The sequence below is a fragment of the Vombatus ursinus genome, unplaced genomic scaffold, assembly GCF_900497805.2.
Source record: "Vombatus ursinus unplaced genomic scaffold, bare-nosed wombat genome assembly UNPS02014782.1, whole genome shotgun sequence".
Lineage (NCBI taxonomy): Eukaryota > Metazoa > Chordata > Mammalia > Diprotodontia > Vombatidae > Vombatus > Vombatus ursinus.
The window spans coordinates 6,227,715-6,243,371 of NW_020954560.1; positions in this window are offsets into that span (position 1 = coordinate 6,227,715).

Here is a 15,657-nt window from a genome sequence, read left to right on the forward strand (position 1 = left end):
TCACCCCATCCCCTCTGGCAGTGTAATGAGAGATATCCATTAATCATTCATTCTAGGCAGAGCTGTCAGAGGACAAGAGGTAGGGGGAGAAGTGGAAAGTACCCAGAGGGATTATAAATTAGAAATAAAAACTGGCAGGACCACCCTTCCCCCCATCAGGGAGAATTTGAGCAAGTCCCAACAGAGGAGATGCAAAGGGACACTGAGGAGCTAAAATGCAGAATGAATAAAAGTAATAATTACTGAGAGACTTCAGAGTAAAGAACTGATGAAAGAGTTAGCGAGGCTTCCCAGAGGAAGTGGAGATCCTGAGAAACAGTACATAGACTTGTCAGCCCTACCTAGCTCGGAGTCAGAGAGGTGCATGCTAACTTGTCAGTGTTTCTTCTTATCATTGGAAAGAATTATAAGGAGCCTGGAGATCATAGGACTGTACATTGAGACAGCTCTTCTTAAACTGTGGATCGCCAACCCATATGGGGTTGCATAACTGAATGTGGAGGTCAAGAAAAATTTGGTAACAGTAAAAAGTTTCTGAATGCGCAATGACCAAAAATTAATTAAAAATCAAATGCATAATGAATCCAAGGTTTCTGGCACTGCTTGCCAGTGTTGCATCACGCATCTTCACTGCAGCCTTGGTTCTGAACACAAAGCATGCCCACTTTGTATTACACATGCCCTCAGGCCAGGCAACACCAGCTAATGCTGCCATGGAAAAAGTTTAAGAAGCCCTGATCTAGAATACAGGCTGTTAACATTTCTGTGCCATGGATCCCTTCGGCAATATGGCGAAGTCTTTGGACATAATCTCAGAATCATGGTTTTGGGATTTTTTTATTATTCTTAATTGAAGAAAATGCCAAATTTCAGTTAGAGGTGAGTGAAAATGAAGAGATAATTTTTTACCTCATCCAAGTTCACTTACCCCCATAATCTATCCACAGACCAAGAATGCTTGAGAAGGGGAAAAGAGCTCAGGGGCCATCTAATCCCACCCCTTCATTTAGACACGAGCAAACTGAAGCCTAGAAAGTCTGAAGAATTTGCCACCTTATTCAAATGAACTTCAAAGGACCTATGAAGGAAGATGCTATCCACATCCAGAGAAAGAACTCATAAATAGAAATATGTATAAGCTGGTCTTACATATATATAATATATTATGCATATACCTATACATTACATATATTATATATATTACACACATTTATGTGTGTGTGTGTCTCTAATGGTAACCTTCTCTAGGGTGACATGAGGAGGGAGGGAGGAAGGAAAAAAATAAAAAGCACACAGCAGAGAGCAAAAGAAAACTTAGAAGGAAGCATAGAAAAGCAAGGTAGCTTTGACAATGATGCATTACATAGTTTTTTTTAAAGTAAACTGAAATGGAAATTCATGGTTTTATATTGAATCCTTTTTTTATGTTGTGCTGTGTACATGGAAATGTTCTGTTTTTGTCTTATCGTATTTAAGTTCAAAATGAATTTTAAAAAATTTTTTTAAAAAAGAATTTGCCAAGGAGTAAGCCCAAGGGTGGGTTTCAACTGGAGAGCCAATACTCTGTCCGTTGTACTGCACTGTCTCCATCCCACTGCCTCCTGGTCAAAGGAATATCCTTCTTTCAGAGGACTGAAACCAACGGCCTGGATCTGCCCTGGTTCCTTCCACTGAGCAATCCAGGAGGGAAAAGACTAAGAGGCATAAGAGGTGATGTTTTTAGCCCTGGGTTATATAGGCAGAGCTGAGAGCACCACACTGTCACTTTCTGCTAACTGAAGCTTCCTGAGGCCTTCACCAGTTTTCCAAGCTTAGGAGAAAACCCATTTTTTTCCTTTATGAAGAAGAAAGGAAATTTCAAAACCTAAACACCAGAAGAAGCAGACCATCCATCTTCAGGAGGATTAGCGGGGTGTCTACGGTAACCTGCAGGGTATCTCAGTCACCCAACTCCCCTCAGACTTAATGCTTCACTAACTTATTTGAAGTGCTCAGACTTTGCCTCCAGTGAATATTTGGCTTTGACACTTCTGTCAGGTCTGGTAAAGACAGAAGCAATAACCAGTAACAGCCACACTGAACTTTAGCAAACTTTAGCAAACCTTCTCGATCCCTATGCCCCTCCCCTTTAAATATTTTCATATTCCAAAGCAAGCCAGGAAAATCTTCAGGCTGCCAGGCCACTAGGTAAAATATTCAGGAGCTAAGGACACTGTTGTTCTCTCTCTCTGTCTCTCTCTCTCCCTCTCCCTCTCCCTCTCCCCCTCTCTCTCTCCCATTGAACTTTAAGATCAGGGCCATGTTTTATCTAAACTCTTTAGCTCAGCAGAGGTTAGCACAGGACTCTGCATCCAGTGAGCACTTGACAAACAAAATCTAGTGGCAAGGAGGGGAAATAAAAAGGAGGAAGAGAGGAGGTGAGGAAGGAAGAGATAACTAAGTATCTCACCCAGAGCCAAGCACGGTGCTTTTTCATATAATACATTTCAAGCAGTAAGCATTTAATATATGCATGTTGCTTGAATTGATGGATGAATGAATGAACTAGATAACTCACACAGAGCTTGACACAGTAAATACTTAATAGATATTTGTTGTTCATGTTATGGGAGAAATATCTCCTCTCTGAGTTCATGTGGAAGGTAAGTGGTGTCAAAACATATCTGCCACAATATAAAAATTATAGAGGTAAAAACCTAGGTTTTTTATCATTATGTTCAAGCATATTTTCAGGCCTTAGAGAAAACCTGAACCCCTATAAAGAGTCTCACAAGTTCTCTTATAAGCAAAATTATGTCAGAGTGACAGAAAAATAACTCATTTATGTATTGCAATCTTATACATTCCTCTTAGACCATAAAAGTCAAAGAAAAGATAAATCCATAATCCCATGTTTCCTTCAATGTCATCAAATTTGAACAAACTTAGTTAAACAGAGTCATAATCTCACACATCCCCTAAGGAAACAAAGCTGGCCAAACAAACTGTAGGTAAACCATGTCAGGTTACAGATTAAACACTTTCCGAGACTTGACAAATAGGTTGATTGAGGAGGAGGATTTACATGTCATCCAAGAGTCAGGGACAGTTGAGATTCTTCCTCTGGCTGCTTATCTAAGGAATGTTTAAGACTCTAAGTAAATTTTCACATCCTAAGGGGCAGGTTTTAGTCAGATGAGGTAACGAAAAGTTAACCAAAAGTTGCAGGTGTAATTAAAGAAAATCGAAATTCAAAAATTCCCATTACATTTGAATTGAATTGAATTGCAACACATACACACACCCACACACACACACACACACACACACACACACAGCGCACCCACACTGGCAATCCCACCTTGTTATCTGAATGTGTGTTTGACTGAATTACTATACCTTCTCCCCAACAGTTTTCCCTAATGTGCTCACTCACAAAATTGTTTCCCTTTCCTTTTGGCTACTACCTTATTTGACCACCACCCCTGCAGAGCTGCTTCTGCTAGGTGAGATCCTCTTGGGCTTTTGGGGAAGCCAAGCTTGACCCAAGTCCAATGGGAAAGACAATCTAAGCCCAAGGAATTCAGGTCTCATGATAGGACATAGAAGTGAGACACAAATCTAAGAACACTTAGGTGGCAATAGAACAGGAAACACAGATATGCCATATGGGAAGGAAGGAAGGAAGGAAGGAAGGAAGGAAGGAAGGAAGGAAGGAAGGAAGGAAGGAAGGAAGGAAGGAAGGAAGGAAGGAGAGAAGGAGGGAAAAAGGGAGAAAAGGAAGGAAGGAAAGGAAGAAGGGAAGGAAGGAGGGAGGGAGGAAGGGAAGAACAGAGGAAAGGAAGGAGGGAGAGAAGAAGGGAGGAAAGGAAGGAAGGTAGGGAGGAAGGAAGAAGGGAGGGAGGGAAAGAAGGAAAAAAAGAAGGAAGGATTTATTAAGTACCTATGTGCCAAGCACTGTGCTAAGTGCTTTATAACATTATCTTATTTGATCTTCACAGCAACCCATGTGAAGTAGGTACTATTATTATCCCCATTTTACATTTGAGGAAACTTAGACAGAGGTTAAGTCACTTGCCCAAATGACATAGCTAGTAAGTATCTCGAGAATGGATTTGAACTGGTCTTCCTAACAGGCCCTGTGCTCTATCCACTGTGCCACCTAGCTGCCAGAGCAAGGTAGTGACTCTCCCTCCAAAATGTCCTTCTATTTTGTATTTTCTTCTTTGTGTATATATTGTCTCCAGACAGAATGTGAGCTTCTGGGTAACTTGTTTTTGAATCCCCAGCACCTAGCACATACCTAGCACTTAGAAATGCAGGCAGGGCCTGAACCTGGGGTGTGGAACTCCAAGATGAATCAACTCCCTCTCTCAATGAAGGCCCAAATTTTCTCTGTACCCTCTAATCTTAGAGATTTACCTAGATGGTTCTTAGTCCATAAGAAAGGAAGAAACAGATTATTTCAAATAGATATGGAAAGATATGAACTGATGAGGAATGAAATGAACAGAATCAGAAAAACAATTTGTACTCCAACCTTGATACTATTTTTTAAATGAATAATTTTGAAGATTTTCATAAACTGATGAAGGATGAAAATAGCAAAACCAGAAAAAATTATATAATGATGACAATACTGTAAAAGACAAACAACTTTGAAATCTGTAACGACAATGATCATCCATGATTTCAGAGGAACAATGCTAACACATGTTCTTTACCACCTGACAGAGAAGTGAGGGATTCTGTATCTGGGTACAGGATGAGACTTTTTTTTTTTTTCAATTTAACCAGGGAGGGAATTAGTTTTTCTTAACTATGCATATCAGGTACAAAGAAGTTGTTTGTTTGGGGGTTTTTTTCCAATGCATTGAGCAGTTCAGTGACTGGCCTAGAGTCAGACAGTCAGTATGTGTCAAAGGCAGGCCTCTGAACCCAGGTCTTCTGGGCTTTCAGGCTAGCTCTATCCATTATTCAACAATGACTCTCACACTGGGCAAGAATCGGAGGAAAAGTTGATCGCTTGACTGTAGTTCTCATCTATTTAAATGCCTTTTCCCTAGGACATCTCTACAAGGAAGAAAAAGGATTTTATGGTTGGTTAGAATTGCCATCAGAGGTAGCAGGGTTAATCCTGATATCTCAAAAGCTGCACTAGAGAAAGGATAAGACCAACTGCTCTAATTCCCTGTCACAGATTGCAGCTGACTGGGCTACCGCTCTTGTTTGAGTGACAGGGCGCCAGTGTCAGAGGCTCATGGAGCTGTTAGCCTCTGGAACTGGGGCAAGAGCAGATGCAGCAGCCCTGCTAGGCCCTGCAGGGAGGAAGAGCCGAGATATGAGGGAACTGGAGATGTTGGCCCAGGGGCCAGTGAGCAGTTGAAAAATCAGGAGTGATTAGCAAACAATCTTTGCCGCCAGGAAACAAACTTCAGTGAGGCGGTCTTGGTAGGGATGCTTGGAACTTGGGAACCTGAGAACAAGGGAAGAAGAAAAACAGGAAATCAATGAAAGGGAACCTAAAACCCACAGGCCTGAAGTTCTGTGCTCCTCATGAAACAGGAAGCAGGGCCTAGAGGAGATGGGCTCCAGATAGGAGACTATGCTAGGCAAACAGCTCTGGTGCCAAGGGATTAGGCCACAAGATGGGGCTGCTCCTGCCCCTCTCCGGTCCTCAGCCAGCTCCCCACCGCCATCAAAAGGACAAAAGCTACAGGTTAGCCCCACAAGCTAAGGGGGATTTCAAAGACAGGCAACCAGAAAGAGGACTGGATTTCTGGTCAAAAGACCCAGAGACTGTATTCGAAAATCAGATTTGCGTTTTCAGATTGTGTTGGTATGATCCCCTTTGGGATTAAGTTCTCTTTTGAATTTTTCCATATAGGTGTTTTTCTCTATGTGTGAGGATAAATCATTGAGAGCAGCTTGGGGGCTTAGTATTCTTCGGTGTTTTTTGCAGACCAAGGCAGTTCAAGAAAGGAGGGGATCCCTCACCTCCAAAGGTAGGAGAGAAGCCAATGGCAACCACAGGTGGTGGTGCCACTGCACAGAATGACCTATAGGGAGAGCAGCGTCTCTCCCCTCCCTCCTCTTCCCCTTCTCTTGAACCCTCAGCAGTATATCCAGACAGGTCTCTGGGCAAACAAGATTAGGGAGCAAAGTCCCGGCCTCTGTTGTCCTACAGGTCCTACAGGTTTCAAGACGGAGTGAATCTGGGGCAAAGCTCCTAGGACTCAATTTAGCATATGCCCTGGGTTTCTCATTGGGGCAGCTAGGTGGTGCAATAGATAGAGTTCTGGGCCTGGAGTCAGGAAGACATAAGTTCAAATCTGACCTCAGACACTTGCTATTGATATTTGATATAAAGTGAATTTGGCAGGGGGGAGCTAGGTAACACAGTGGATAGAGTGCCAGGTCTGGGGTAGGAAAGACTCATCTTCCTGAGTTCAAATCTGGCCTCAAACACTTGATAGTCAAATCCAGCCTCAGACACTTACTAGCTGTGTGACCCTGGACAAGTCACTTCACCCCATTTGCTTCAGTTTCCTCATCTGTAAAATGAGCTGGAGAAGGAAATGACAAACCACTCCAGTATCTTTGCCAAGAAAACCCCAAATGGGGTCATGAACAGTAGGACACAGATGAAAACAACTGAATGATTGGCCTTCCCAATAGTGGCAATGGTGCTTTCATAGGCAAAATAGTCACCTTTAGAGGCAGGGAGAGCAATGGAATTGAACTCACAGGACCTCAGTTTGAATGCATGAGTCAGCTTAAAATTGCCAGCATGAACTAGACTCCTAAGAGGCATTTACTGGTACTGTACTTAGAAATTCAATTCAAACACTTATTAAGTGCCCTTGCTAGGTACTAGAGGAGATATAAAGATTTTTAAATGGCACAGGCTCTGTCCTTGAGAAATCTAACTATTCTGTTGTTCAGTTGTTTCAGTCATATCTGACTCTTCCTAACACCATTTAAAGTTTTCTTGGCAAAGATACTAAAGTGATTTTCCATTTCTTTCTCTAGCTCATTTTACAGATGAAGAAATTGAGGCAAACAGAGTTAAGCAACTTGCCCAGGGTCACGCAGCTAGTAAGTATCTGAGACCAGATCTGATCACAAGAAAATGAGTCTTCCTGATTCTAGGCCCAACACTCATATCCACTGAGCCACCTAGCTGCCTAACCATTCTACCAGAACTATTTAAATTGTGGTTGAAATTAAGAGGCAGACTTAGCCTGAATGTAAGAGAAGAAAAACAACTTCCTAACAATTAGTAAAGTACTAGAGTTAGAAACAGAGGACTTGGGTTGGAATCCCTGCTCTGCCCCTATTAGTGTGCTGGTAAATGTTTTACCACCTCCTCTCCAGGGACATACTTTTCAACTTAATCTGTATTCTTAACATTTCCACAATCACTTTCTAAAGTCTAGACAGCCAATAAAACAACAAATCAAGCCCTGGTTTGTAACCTTTACTGATTTCAGAGGTGTAAATGCTCACACTGAAAATTTTGTGGGGCAGCTAAGTGGTGCAGTGGCTAGCACTCCAATCTTGGAGTCAGGAGAATCTGAGTCAAATCCAGCTTCAGACGCTTGACACTTACTAGCCGTGTGACACTGGGCAAGTTACTTAACCCCAATTGCCTCACACACACAAAAAAGAAAAGAAAATTTTACAATAGGCTAACCCCAGTGCCAGCTGGCTTCAGCTCCCCACTTTGAATATCAATATGCCTTTGGGTAAAGTCCTTCCACTCTCTGGGCCTCAGGCTCCCAAGTAGTAGAAAGAGGGGACTGCCCCAGAAGACACCCTATCTCCTGTCTTACTCTAAATGTATGACACTAGCCTCTTTGGAGTGTATATGCCTAAAGGCTCCATGTGAAGGGAAATATAAAACTCAGCCTTCAACCACTCAGTTGAAAACATGCTCCAACTCCCCAGTAGGTGGGGTTAAGGCACCAGGGATGGATTAAGTTCTGTAAAGACAAGGAATACAAGCCTGGTCAGATCCAACTCAGCCTGGAATCAGAGCACAGGCAAGAACAAGAAAAGCTAGAGCCTAGAGGATTCTGGGGGGCAGGCTGTGAGGCCCAGTAAAACTGCTTTCCAACATCAGGGGGCACCAAGGTCCCAGAAAACTATGCCAACCAGAGGGAAATCCTAAGTATTTAATGGAAAGAAAAAAGGACCCTAAGGAAAAAATTTTTTTTTTTAATTTTATGGACTAAGCCCAGAGAGGCAATGGCAGGCACTGGTCCCTGATGACAATAGGCTGCCGAGGGATGCGAGTCTATTTATTTACCAGCCATGTGTGTCAAACTCATTATAAAAGATGTCATACCAGGCGTCTTGGGAAAGAGAAAAAGTCCCAACCTGCTGCAATCTGGGCTAGGATGGGCTCCACCTGGGACTAATGAGGCATTCACCTATACCATAACCTGAATATTCTGTACTTTCTCAGGGGGTGAGGAAGAATCCAGGGTTTATTTCCTACCCTGCTTAAGGGAGGTTAGATCACATCCTGTTCATCCCTCTGTCTTCCATCGAAATCGAGTCAGGTGTGTTTTATGGAATACTAAGAGATTTTCCTTGACCTGAATACTCAGCAATTCAACTCAAATGTTGAAATGCTTCTGCAGGCAGGGCTGTGTGATGTAGGGGCTGGGGAGCCCAGCCTGAAAGTCAAGAAGACACGAGTTCAAATCCAGGTGACCGGAACAAGGCACTTAACCTCTCAGAGTGGCCCAGATAAACTCTCCCCCATCCCATGTTGACTGCTGCCATCAGAAGGGGCTACCTTCACTTCGCTGACCTCGAGTTAGGAGCAGGTCTTGTGATGTCTCTGGAAACTAGATGCACATGGAGCTGGAGCCCTCCTATCACACCCCAGCCTTTGGCTATTTTGCAGAACAGCTTCACCCCTCACTGTTGCTTCTCCTTCCAAGCCCTTCTCAGGGTTGAAGTGCATTCAAACCCTGCCTCTCCTGCCTGTTGTGAGTACTCTTGCTGTCCAGAATTACAGTTCCCTTGCCTCAGTTAAAGTGTTTGTTATTGCTACTTTGGCAGTCTTCTTTATTTCAGGTTGATACACATAAAAACATGCTAATAATACTAGCATTTATAGAGTCCTTTAAGGTTTGCAATGAACTTTACATATGTTATCTCATCCGACACTCTTAACAACCTTATGAAGTAGGTACTGTTATTATGATCCCCAATTTACAGATGAGGAAACTGAGGCTGAGGGCCATTAAGTGACACATTCAGGAATCACCCAGCTAATAAGCTTCTGAGGCTGAACTGGAACTGGGGTCTCCCCGAATCCAAGCCCAGCCCTCTATCCTCTGTACCACCTAGCTGCACTGGTAAAGCACATTCCTCATTGGTGGGAAGTTCCCCCACCAATAAAATCCCGGATTGGAACAAGAACAAATTGTGGGGCATTGTACTAGGTAGTAGGCGAGACCTGAAGATGAAAAATTAGGAAGTGCCGATCCTAGAAGGACTTTCTATCCTTCCCCTGGAAGAGCTAATATTGTAAGCACCTTAAGTTGCAGAAAGCAAGATTTTCTTTGGATGTAAGAAAACATCCTATTGAAAATCATAAATGTTGGAGAAGATGTGGGAAAATTGGAACACTAATGTATTGTTGGTGGAGTTGTGAACTGATCCAACCATTCTGGAGAGCAATTTGGAACTATGCCCAAAGGGCTATAAAACTGTGCATACCCTTTGATCCAGCAATAGCACTACTAGGTCTGTATCCCAGATAGATCATCAGAAAGGTAAAAGGAACCACATGTACAAAAATATTTATAGCAGCTCTATTTTGTGGTGGCAAAGAATGGAAAATTGAGGAGATGCCCATAGATTGGGGAATAGCTGAACAAGTTGTGGCTTATGATTGTGATGGAATACTATCAGAAAAACCTGGAAAGACTTACGTGAAATGATGCTGAGTGAAATGAGTAGAATCAGGAGCACATCGTACACAGTAACAGCCACATTGTGTGATGACTAACTTTGATAGACTTGGCTTTTCTCAGCAGCACAATGATTTAAGACAATTCCAAAAGACTCATGATGGAAAATGTTATCTCCATTCAGAGAAAGAACTATGGAGTCTTAACGCAGATCAACGCATATATTTTCACTTTTTTGTTGCTTTTTTTTCTTTCTCATGGTTTTTCCCTTTTGTTCTGATCCTTCTTTTACATGACTAATGTGGAAATATGTTAAATATGATTGTATGTGTATAACCTATATCAGATTGCTTGCTGTCTTGGGGAGGGGGAGAAAATATCCTGCTTTGGAATCTGGGAATCTAGGCTGGCTGACAGGCATCCCAGGTCTGCCATTTGCAATTCATGTGTCCTTGGGTAAATCAGTTCCTATCTTTGGGCCTCATTTTCCTCAACAGTGAAATGAGGAAGGATTGCACCTGATGATCTCTAAGATCCCCTCTAGCCCTCAATCTATGATGCTATAATTTTGAAACACGTGACCCAGTGAGAATCACCCAAAAGTGGTTCAGGATGTCTTGGAAGCTTCTCTTCACTGAAGATCTTTAAGCTAAGGTTTAAAGACAACTTCCTGGTAATGCTGTAGGGGAGCTTTAGTTGGGTAACATAACTTCTGAAGTACATCTCCAACCCTGTGATTCTGGTTTTCCACAAGGGCTATCGAAACTTTCCCCTACCTCCTCAGGCCCAGAGCCCAACTCCTTGTCGGCAGATGACCTCACTTCCTATTTTACAAAGAAAATTAAGGATATTAATTCAAACTTCCACAACTTCATATATTAAAACTTCTTTCACCTTTTTGGTTATGTGCAGTGTGTGTGAGGGAAGTATTGTGGTACAAGGTTTATGCTCCATTCCTTTATTTCCTATACTTGCATTCTATAGCCCAGTAAATAGAGGGCTGGGTCTAGAGACAGGATGACCCGAGTTCAAATCCAGCCTCAGATACTTGCTAACTGTGTGACCCTGGGCAAGTCACTTAACCTCTGTTTGCTTCAGTTTCCTCAACTATAAAATGAGGTTAATAATTGCACCTACTTCCCGGAGTTGTTGTGAGCATCAAATGAAATTATATTTCTAACGCATTTAGCATAGCTTCTTTCCAGTGATAAAGATGAGGAGCTCTGAAAGTCACTCTGAAGGAGCTTCTCTACTTCCCTTCCTTCTCTTTGAATAAGTCCTCTCCAGGCCAAAGCTAGCTCCTGTGCTTCCACTTGGATATATCTAAAACCAAGTTCATTATCTTATCTACAAAATTAATACTTCTCCTAATTTTCTATTAATGGTACTACTTTCCTACCAAGTCACTCAAATTTAAAATTTCAGAGTCTTCATAGACTTCCTCCCCCCATATCTAGTCACTAATCAAAATGGTTGAATTTTTCCTTCTTAAGGTCTCACAGACACATCTCTTCCTTCCTGCACCCAGAAGCAACACCCTGAATCAGGTTTATATTGCTTCTCACCACAGCTATTGCAATAACTATCTAAATGGTCTCTTCACTTCCAGTTTCTTCCTTCATTAGTCTATTCCAGGTACCATAATAGTAATCTTTCTCATGTACAGCTTTGATTGAGTGATTGCTTTTAAAGATCCTAAAAAATTTAAAAAATTTCAAGTGTGAAAGTATGAAAGTGATAGGCTGTATTTCAGTCATAGGATTTAGAAGTGGAAATGACCTTGGAGAAACTTCTTTAGCTCTTATTCCTTCTAGAGGATTATGAAGTGTTTAAACAGATAGGTGGGAGCCATATTGTAGAGGACTATAAGCTACAGATTTTGAATTTTGTTTTATACACAGTAGAGAACCATTTAAAAAATATGAGTAGAAGAGTGACCTAGTCAGACTTGTACTTTAGTGATATAAATTTGGTGGTTATGCAAATGTTGAATTGGAGAAGAGAGAGACAGGAAGTAAGGAAATCAATAGGAAGTCTTTTGCAATAGTCTGGGTAAAAGGTCATTTGGGCCTAAACTAGGGTAGTGACTGTGTGAGCTGAGAGAAGGGGACAAAGGGAATAAATGTCATTTTGAAGGTAGAATCAATAAGACTTCGTAAATGATTGCAAACAGAGGTTGAGGAAGAGGAGAGAGTCAAGAATGACTTGCTGTGCAATCTCAGAAAATGGTCATCTCCTTGTCAAAAATGAGGAAATTTTAAGGATTAAGGAGAAGTATCAGAGTAGGACCATGTTAAGGATGTGATTCACGTGGCTAGAAACACAAATGAAGTGAAGATGGTATGGGGAATGGGGAGAGGGAGAGCAGAGAGGGGCAGTAGTTACCAGTTAGTTAACTAAAGTCTGACTTGACTTTGTCAAGTCAGACATAAGACAATTCTTCCCCTACCCCCACATGCCTTGGTCCGTTCTCTGATTCATCTGTACTTTTTAAAGAGATAAGTCAACTACAGAAAACAGCTACAGAGGAGTAACAGAACTGTGAGAGATAAATGAGGGTTGATAAGGACATTTTTTATTCTTCTGTAAACATTTTAAAGTTCTTGTTCAAGAATAGGAGATAGCTAAAGTGGTCTCGTCTCTCTGATTCTCTAAAATCTTCTTGCTGATGACCTTTTAAAGACAATATAAGGAATATGAGGAAGAAGAAAAAGAATATCTGTTGTGATATGAATTGGTAGAAGGGAGAAACTAGTGTCAGGGAGAATTATTCTTTTCTGGATGAGAGGATAGGAGGAGCTGGAACACTGATCTTAGAGTCAGAATTCAATTTAACAATTCAGTCCAAGGCAAAAGGCATTCATCAATGGAAGTTCCTTGAAGGCAACAGCTGATTCATTTTTGTCTTTGCATCAATCAGTCAATACACATTTATTAAGCGCCTCCTATGTTCCAGGCATTATGGGATGCAAAGAAAGTTAAAAAAAAAAGTCCTTGCACTCAAGGAACTCACAATCTAATGAGGGGGAATGACATATAAAAAGAAACTGAAAGGGGATGAGGGGTGGGGAGTGGGATGGGGATGATGAAGCTTTGCAGGCTGATGGGAAATGATGAGACAGATGCCCTGGGACCTTCCTTAAATCAAGGATCTGGGAGGAGCTCTCTGGTGTTCTTTCTCCACCTTCTCCAGAGGTGGGGAGGGGCCCCAGAGACAAGGGGTACTGAAGACGTGTGAGTTTCAGAGGGGATTCAATCTTGCAGGATGGAGACATTTCCAAACAATCAGCCAACATTTATTAATTGCCTACTATATGCTGGGTACTGTGCTAAGTACTGGTCATACAAATGCAACTATTGTAACAACTGCTACCCAGAAGAAGCTTACACACTCTGGCTAGCAACCTAGGGGTCAGCCTTGACTCTTCATAGTCTCTCTCACCCCCTCACATCTGATCAGTGGTCTTGGTGTCTTTTCTACATCACAACTTTCAAATTTGCCTTCTTCTCTCTTCTGATATTGCAACCACACAAGTGCAGTCCCTCATCCTCTCATCCCCTCATCCCCTCATCCCCTCATTGCTGGACCATTACAATGGCCTGCTGGTTGGTCTCCCCAACTAGTCTCTTCCTCATTCTAATCAGTCCTCAACTCAGCTGTCAAATGTATCTTCCTAAAACGAAGCTCTAACCCTATCATTCCTCTATTCAATAAACCCCAGGGGCGCCCAATTACCTCCAGAATCAAATATCACTTCCTGTTTAGCTTACCTTAAAGTTTATCACAACATGACCCTTTCTAGCTTTCCAGTTTTCTTATACCTTACTCCCCTTCACTTTACTCTCTCCCCAAAGGGTCCCTTTCTGCTCTGAGCCTGGGAATAAGGCTAAGAAATAAGGATCAAACAGCTTAGTAAGTTTCAGAGGCAAGATCTGAACTCAGATCTTCAGAACTTCAAGTGGAGCTATTTATCTCACCACACCCTCTCCAATCCCTCTTGGTTATTGCTTTGAGGGAGTGGGTTGGGATTAGATTTAGGATTTCCCTGGTATTGAAACTCACAGATGAGGAAATCCTACCAAGACAGATCTGAATGGGCTGTGCAATTTGTCTCAGAAAGACACTTGGGGCACTCAGAAGTTAAATTACTTGTCCAGGGTCACACAGCCAGTAAGGGCTAGACCTGAGCCTAAGTCTTCCTGTATTCTCCATCTCTGCTTCCTCTCCTCCCTTCTTTATAAAAGGAAAGAGAAAGAGACAGATGGAGAGAGAGACAAAGACAGACATAGACACAGAGACAGAGAGACAGAGAAAGAAGGGCCCTGGAAAAAACTCTCAATTTCCCTATGGTCTCAACATTCTCCTGTTTCCAACAGACCTAAACTGCCTCTTCCTCTTACTTCATTCACTTCTTGGACCCTCCTTCTCTTCCTTCCACCACTGAACATCAGAAGTTACCCAGCTAAGGAAGGAAATGCTGCTGCTGCTGCTGCTGCTGCTGCTGCTGCTGCCATCACTGTCACTGCTGCTGCTGCTGAAAACAGAATCAGAGGTGGTCTAAGGAAATCTGTGACCATGGAGACATTGGGCAGTCATGAATCAGAGGCCCCAGCTTTCCTCCGCTTCCTGCCTCCCCAGGCATCCAGGGGATGCTTTACTAAGAAGCCCAGAAGCCCACAGATATTTTCCATCAACAGTTTCTTAGTAGCACCATCAACACACTGCAAACTCAGCAGGCAGGGGAATAGCTCCTGGTCCTACCAATGGAAGTCTCAGCTGTGCTAATGGTGACCGCCAAGGAACAGCTCAGAGAGAAAGCACATTTGGGCTGAGCTGCTCTGAAAAAGAGTCCTGGGGAGACAGACACCATGCATGCAGCAGGACCCGAACAGACAGCTAGCTGCCAGCTATAAAGAAATCTCCAGCCAGTGTTTAACAAAACACCAGAGGAATAAAAGCAGAGGTGGTTCACTTGGTACAAGGTCCTATACTTAGTATTGGAGAGATGTACTAAGAAAGGAGACTTCCTATCAAGTATACCTAAGACATTGTGTGCTGGAGGGGGTGAAGGAGGAAGTAAAAGCAGGTGTCAAACAACATAAAAATGAGGATAAAATAACAATATATTTATACTGTTCTTTAGGCTTTAAAAAGTACTTTCATAATCACAGCATAAAGATAGGAAGGTCAGGGTTCAAATTGTTATCTTTAGTAGCTAGATAGCACAGTGGTGTACCTTGACTGGATTCCGATGACTGGAGGAGAGAGTGAGGCTGATGACTTTTTGCAGCTCTGCCTCACTTAAATCCAATTCACTCAAAAGTCAAACATCCCTCTTGTTATATCATTGGTCCTCTTCTAGAAGGAGACCTAAGTTCAAACCCAGCCTCAGATACTTACTAGCTGAAAGACCCTGGGGAAGTCCCTTAACCCCAGTGTCCTCATAAAAGGGGATAATAATGGCACATTCTTCCAGGGCTGTCATGTGGATCAACTGAAATAGTATTTGTGAAGTGTTTTGCAAATTTTAAAGGCCTATATAAATGCTAACTTATCATTACTGCTTGTGTGTCTGTGGACAAATCACCGATTCTCCAAGTCTCTGTGGCACTGAATCGGTACAACAGAGATATTAATACCTGTATCTCACCCAATTGTTACATGGAAAGTGCTATATCATGGAAGGGCAAATCACTTAACTTCCTGGATTTAAGAAGTCAGGATTCCAACCCAAATTCCAACCTT